This window comes from Papaver somniferum, chromosome 8 (genome assembly GCF_003573695.1).
Source record: "Papaver somniferum cultivar HN1 chromosome 8, ASM357369v1, whole genome shotgun sequence".
NCBI classification, from domain to species: domain Eukaryota; kingdom Viridiplantae; phylum Streptophyta; class Magnoliopsida; order Ranunculales; family Papaveraceae; genus Papaver; species Papaver somniferum.
This window is the reverse complement of record NC_039365.1, coordinates 132,083,769-132,090,568: the sequence shown is the minus strand read 5'-3', so window position 1 is coordinate 132,090,568 and position 6,800 is coordinate 132,083,769.

Genomic DNA, 6,800 nt, shown 5'->3' with positions numbered 1-6,800 from the left:
GCCATATCTTTCTTTATAGTTTTCATATCTTCCTCTAATTTCTTCATTGCGTTTTCTTGCAGATTGGATGATGATGATGATGAGACATATGTTCTTTTTTTCTATCAATATTAGGATCTAACGGTAATACCTCGTTACCTTTGGATCGAAGCCCTTCCTTCTAAGTGAAAGAGTTTTACAACGTTTTCCTTTAAGTTATTTTCTGTCATATGAGTTGTACCCTTGTTCTTTTTTTCTTCTAGAATTTTCTTACTAGTATTTTTTCTAGTAATCTCTAGTTTTTCTTCTCCTACCTATAAGTATAAACTGCACTTTATTTATAGGTTGAGTTGCTTCTAAATATTAGTCTTTCTATGAAGGGAAACTTCCTTATGTTTGTAATTTTCTAAAAATATGTGTCATTCTATGATTAGGAAACTACTTTTAGGGATAATTCTCTTGTATGAAAACTTGGTTACATGGTCTTTTGATGGACCAATACCTAAAAACAGATCAAATTATGGATAATGTAGAAGGCTCAAAGTCTGTAATACCTCTGAATTATAACACTCAGAGCTCTTAGCGAAGTCACATACTTCTGCGTGATGGGCTTTAGATTGTTGATGATCGGTTTCTCTTCTAATTTATGTTCAAGCAAACCACAGTAGCCACAAAGATGAAAATTCAAAGTTTCACCCCATTAATCAAACCCAATTCAGATTTATCAAAACCAGTATAGATAATAAGTTGCCTAAAACTTATTCCAGTATTGACTGTGAGGGATAAAAAACCACGGGTTACCTAAACAAGATGTAATTCCCCCTTTGAAATAAAATTTCTACTCAGATTCTTACTAGAGAGACACTTGAAAATGGGCTAAGAAAATATATGGAAGGATATCCACAGAATGAAAAATTGCAAGAAAACATCAGATTTCCCATATCTTAAAGATAAAAGATTCCTAATAAACTCTTCAAAACTAGATGAAGGACAAAAAAGAATCCCTGAACTTTCCTTGAAATTATGATGAAAGACAAGCCAGGTCAAGCTATATGAGAGACAAAATAAAGCAAAAAAAATCTAAGACACAGTTTGACAAACTGTCTTCGAAACTCAAGTTTTAGGGTTTTTTGAGGTGGGATGATATTTAAGATACATCACCATGCCCAAAATCAGACTTGGTGATACAAAAGCACCACAATAGCTACAACAAGAGAATGTTTTTTGAGAAAAAACTTTAACTTATAAGAAATAGAAGGACATGAACCAGAGAAGCATAACATACATCACGAGAAACCATGATTTCAGAGATTAAAATGGTATAAATTAGGGATTGACGATCTTCATAATAATTCATTAACGGAGAAAACAATAAAAACAACTTGAGACTATGATAAACATCATGGAGAGAAGAAATAATACTTGGAATTAGATATGGATTTTTATAAGAAATTCACAAGAGAGACATAGATGTAACATTAGCGCAAAAATATCACCAAAAACCAAAGAGTAAGGACTTAGACCCAAGACAAAAGGTTACCTGGATTCTCCATCAAGAGACTTTCCTTCCACAAACATAAGATGCACATGAGAATAATATATGAGAAGATACAAAGATCCATTAAAACATCAACCTTTACTATTTTTAAATTAAAACCCCTACCCATCTGCAATAGATCTATGAACTTGTGTGTATTTTAGCCATCAGATACCATTAGCGGGGATTACCCGCTCATTTCTGGAGAAAACATTAGCGATTTAGGTTGAAAAATTGGAAGAAAAAAAAACGGGTTTATCTTAGGTTATCAAAGATGTTAACAGAAGATTATAGGAGTTGTTTTATCTAATTCATGGAAGATGCAACAAAATTTAAGGTTGCAGGAATGACTGGGGTGGGGGGTGGGGCGGTTTGGTGGTGGTTGGGGGGGGGGGGGGGGGGGTGTGTTGACCAGTTTTTTCCCGATTCACATAGCATTTTCTTTAAAGTTTTTATTTTTTATTTTTCTGAACTAATAATATAAATGGTTATTTATATTTTGTTAGAACACTGCTCGGTCGAACTCGCAAGCATTGCTATCTCAAGCTTGTTTGTCAAGTTTAGTTGCCAAAACTATAAGTCTTGATTTCTAGACTACTTATTAAGATAGAAAGTGTAATTGAGCTTTAGACTTCACGGAGTTCATCGATTGAAGATGAAGAACTACTAAGGGGATCTTGTGGAACTTCATCAACAAAAGGTATATGGAGACTTAAACTCATCTATCACTTAAAAGTCTATCTACTCTATCTCATATTTGAGATAAAAGTCATATAGCTATATATACTTCGATTATACATAATTGATATTTCGAATGTGAGTTTAACTCGCTTACATATTCTCTAAATATGTGTTGCTAAGCTTTCGCTTTAACCAAGTTCATCTTATATCCTTCACGAAAGTCAAAAGATGATCATGTGAAAATCGCCTGGTAACATCTTACATGATTTGTGTGAGACAGTCATTTGATGTAGACTAGGAATGTTTCGTATTGATTTATTGATCACTTGAAAATTGCTTTGAAGTTAATAGTTTGTGTGAGACAGTTGTTGTCGTCTTCTAAGAATGTTTCAATAGTTGAAATGGGAGTTTAAAACAATTAACCATGATTGGATATAGCACAATATGCGTACTTGTATGCTAACTGTTGCCAAGTCCCGGAACTCAATATGCATACCCATATGTGTACCGCCATAAGTTCAAATTCGGGAATTAAACTGAGTTTAGAGGTATGCGTACCCGTTCGCATACTGGCTAACCCAAACTAAGTCCGGCCACTTAGATATGCGTACCCATTTGCATACTTGAGTAGGTTATGTTCTAAAATCGGTATGTTCATGAACTAATACATTTATATATTAAGGATTGCAATCTTTTGCAAACTGTGGCTATAATGTTCATGAATTGATTCGAGTGAATCAAAATCGATTTTTCTTAAATTGTGTCTTGTATACTCCAATGAGAATATAAACAATTGAACAACTCTAGAACTAGTTTCATTTGAGTCATTTGAATTAGTTGTGATTGAGATGAACAAGGTTGATATGAAAGTGCTCATATGGGTAACTTCGGTTAACTATTATTGAGCCAACAAGGTGTACACGTTTAGGTACGGTTATCGACATCTAAATGAAGTCACTTTTCATTTGTGTGTAACAGGTTAAGTTCGATCTAACGGTTGAAAGATATTAGCTTGAGTCTAATCAGTTTTTCATCTAACGGTGAATATTGAATTCTTTGTTACCAAGGTAACATTGATTACAAACCCTGATTTGAAGACTATATAAGGGAGAACTGTAGGAACTGGGAAACCTAATCCCCCACACCTCCCGTGTGATACTAGTTGCGACTAGAGTCGGTTCTCCTTTAAACTAGGTTTTTCCTAAAACCATTATAGGTTAACGAATTAAAGACTTCATTGGGATTGTGAAGCCAGACCCAACTATTTTCTTTGTAGTTGTCTATTCTGATCTTACTGTATTATATCGTATTGAGTACTATCTTCTCTAAGATTTGCTCGAGATTTAATCTCCGATAGGCAACATAAAAAGTTGTCCCAAACATCTTCGTCTCATCGTTTGTGATACCACAATATCTTATTTCGCTACCATACGATTAATATTATTGTGAGGTGATTAATATTACTAAGCTGTTCTTCGGGAATATAAGTTCGGTGTATCAATTGGTTCATGTAAAACTCATAGGTATTTCTATGGGAGACAAATTTATCTATTCAATAGACTTTTCTGTGTGAGACATATTGGTTTATCAAGTCTTCGACTTTGGGTCGTAGCAACTCTTAGTTGTGGGTGAGATTAGCTAAGGGAATCAAGTGCATGGAGTGCTTCTGGGATTCAGAGGCGTAAGGAACGCGACTGTACCTTGATCAGTGTGATATTAGTTAGGGCTCAAATACATTCCAGTCCGAAGTTAAATTGTAGTAGGCTAGTTGATAGACACATTTTTGTGTCTAATTTGTCTCGATTCTATATATTGATAGTCCTCATTTTGTACTTATTATGGTATTTTATGTGTGTGTAGGTACTTTTGGCCAATAAACATTTTTGGGAAAATGGGCTCGAAAAGCTGTCAAAGGCACCAGGGAGAACATTTGATAAACGGACCCCCGATTTGGATAAGGGGCACCCTCAGGGGCACTCCCAAGACATCTACTATTCTCACCCCTACTCTGGATAGGGGCGACCCTTTCTTCTTCACCATTTTGGAGGGAAAACTGAATTCAAAATTCAGTTGTGCAGCATGATTTGCAGGCGAGATTTGCTGAAGATTTATCCGGATTTATTCGCTGCTTTGTGTTGGATACACCATGTTACGATTAAACAGGGAGTGTATGGTGATTAGTTTTGAAAATATAGGAGTAAGTCTTCGGTTTTAAGAGAACAGGGGAAGATAAATGCTCGGGCTTCTGTTGGAGATTTGGGAGAAGATATTACGCTGGATATGGATGTATACAGTCTTGTTTGAGCCTTGAGAGGAGTTTGGAAAGTTTGGGTAACTCAGGAGATGCGTGAGAAGCAAAAAAAGGAAGAATTATTATTGGATTTTTCTTGGTTCTATACATGGGATTTACGTATATATAAAGGAAGAATGGTAGCCTTATGATTCCATAATATTCTTGAGAGTATCTGGGACGTTGGATTTGATTCGGAGGAGGAATAAACAAGATTTAGAAGAGAAAATCCCGTACCGTGGCAACGAAGAAAGAAGTTAAGTTAAACCGATATTTCATCGAGTTATGATCGGGTTGTTGGCTATAAAAAGGTTTGTTCGAGTCATAAAAAGGGTTACGTAAGCCTTGGGGTAGTTGCAGAGAAGTTTAGGAGGTTGCAGAAACGATTTCACAATTCACAGGCGAAAGGTAGAAGAAGAACACAGGACAACAGTAAGAGACAGTCGCAGAAAACGTGGCCTATTCTTTCAAATTCAATAACCCTTGTCACAACTTCTGTAACAATTATTCAGGGTCCGCAACAGTTCTGTGTTAAGGTTTCTCTGTAACAGTGGTTCTGTAACAATTATATCTGTTAAACACACTGCTTTATACCTTGTCACTCTTTTAATCAACTTTTGAGCAACAAACATGTATTTTGAGCAAGTGAATAATATGAGGAGCTAAACACCATTGTTGAGGCGATATAGGAAGCTATTTTTCCAACAAAAAGTGGTATATTCTATTTTATCTATTTATTTGTAATTATTTTATGATTATTTGCCTTGGTTGAAAATTGTTTGAATGATTTTTGTTAAGCAATTGTTATTTCTTTTGATAAAGCTTGCTTGGCCATAGGTTTTTGATGTTCTACACTTTGGATTTACACTTGTTATTTTGAAAATGTACTTGTTGCAATTGTTTAGAATCAAATTGAACAAGAAAATTGCATGAATATGAATATTGATATTAAATCACTTTGAACTTGGAAAATAGTGGAATCTTAGCCTTAGTGTTCTTCTAATATATATCAACTTTGTCAGTGCTTGCTAAAATTATTAGTGAGTTTTCTATTTTAGCCCAATGTCCTAATCATGGTTTAGAAAAGGTTAGGTTAGTTCAGACACTACAACCACAGTAGAATCTATGTGTACATGTGGGTTTGAAAACCAAACAGTTGATGATGCGATGACATTTTTGAGTGAAATCGCCGAAAAGACCCAACAATGGGAAAATAATAGGGGACCCCAGAAAACAATTCTTCTAAGCAGAGGAAACTTTAATAGGGTAGAAGGAGGCTTTGAATCAGATGCCAAAATTGCTGCTATAGCAAAAAGGTTAAAAGCTTTAGAAGTGGGTCAGACTAGTGGTAGAGTGGAGCCTTTTTTAGAAGGCCAGAATAATGAAGAGCAAGCCAATGCTCTTTATAATAGATCTAGATTCGATAACCGTCAAAAGTTTGACCCATATTCAGAAACCTATAATCCTAGTTGGAGAAACCATTCGAACCTTTCATGGTCGAAGGGCCAGAGTCAAGGTCAGTTTAGTAATTCTAATGCTCCCTCAGGTTTTGGCTATACTAAAATGGATTTTTCTCTGTCTTCTGGAAATTCTATGTTTAATGTTTCAGGTACTACAATCTGTCTAGAAGCTTGCTCCGTTATGGTGTCTGAATCATCCTCCACTTTGACATGTTCTTATTGTACCATTAAGGGTCATGGACTCTCTAGTTGTTTAAAGTACAATCATAAAGTAAGATATGTCAATAAACTTCAACGGAGAGCAAATCGATTAACAAACAAGCTCAAACTTGTTTAGAAGTCGTCTAGGGTATGTAAACTTAACTCATCTCCAAAGAAGTTAATTTCTAAAAAAAAGTTAGATCACTACAGAAAATAACAAGATCTAAACATTCTATGAAAAAGGATTTTAGGAAATCTTTCCAAAAAGGTCATGGTGTACAGATTATTGTTCACCCCAACACAGCTTAATTCTATTGGTTGTGCTTCTTGTCTCAAGTGCCTGATCCCAAAGAGACAAGAGCTTAGCATCTTCAGGCCTTAAGATTTTTTATTTTTTTTTTCTGGATTTCGGTTGATCTTTTCATATCCTAGTTTGGTATTGAAAAGATGTTTCCATGTTTTGATTCATTAAAAGAGGGTTAAAATCGACAATTCTACCTTCTTTAGGGATGAGAGTTGTGCGTACGTGAATCTTCTTATTTGTATAAAGGTTCCGTAACCATACATCCTTTTTCCTTCTTTGAAAAACTCTTTTTATCACAAGTTTGCTTGTAGAGCTTGCTTTATGAATTTCTCTCACAAACCCATACTT